Source organism: Penaeus monodon, chromosome 19 (assembly GCF_015228065.2).
Source record: "Penaeus monodon isolate SGIC_2016 chromosome 19, NSTDA_Pmon_1, whole genome shotgun sequence".
Lineage (NCBI taxonomy): Eukaryota > Metazoa > Arthropoda > Malacostraca > Decapoda > Penaeidae > Penaeus > Penaeus monodon.
Genome location: NC_051404.1, coordinates 39,326,604 through 39,327,229, shown reverse-complemented (window position 1 = coordinate 39,327,229; position 626 = coordinate 39,326,604).

Genomic DNA, 626 nt, shown 5'->3' with positions numbered 1-626 from the left:
GGCATACTATACACATGAACTGGAGGCGCCAAAAGGCACTAGGTTAAGTAAACAATAGGTTATATTTATACAGCGGGTAAACCACTATGATAACGTTAGTCCGGGACATTTGTAGGAATCTGTGACATCATAAACACAAGAATCCCGTCCTATAGCAGGTTTAGGGGTGAATGGGAACGCCTGGAACTTCCTGGGAATTGCCTGGAATGTGTTCTGACCATACAGGAACTCCGTAGAGAATTAACCGTGGTGAAACCCGGCATGAGATGGCCCAGGAGCGCGGCCGTTATGGCGTCTATGATTTGCTATGGCATCTTAGGCTCGGAATCTCTCTGAAGGACAATCAGAGCCGATGATGACGTAATGTCAAAAATTGGCGGGGAATTGGTGTTTTTACTTTATTTCTGTGATATAAAGACGGTTCACTGGTTATCATTTCAATGGGGATTTTTTATTTATTTAGTATTTTTGTTCTCCTTTTGCAGTATATATCGTTTTTTGTTGACGTCATGGATCAAATCAGCGACAATTTGAAGCTAAGTCTGTGCTTCTCGACACGCTTCCTTGCCCTGCTGATTGGCCATGAAAAACCGTATTAGAATTTCGTGGGTGAGAGACGGTACCTA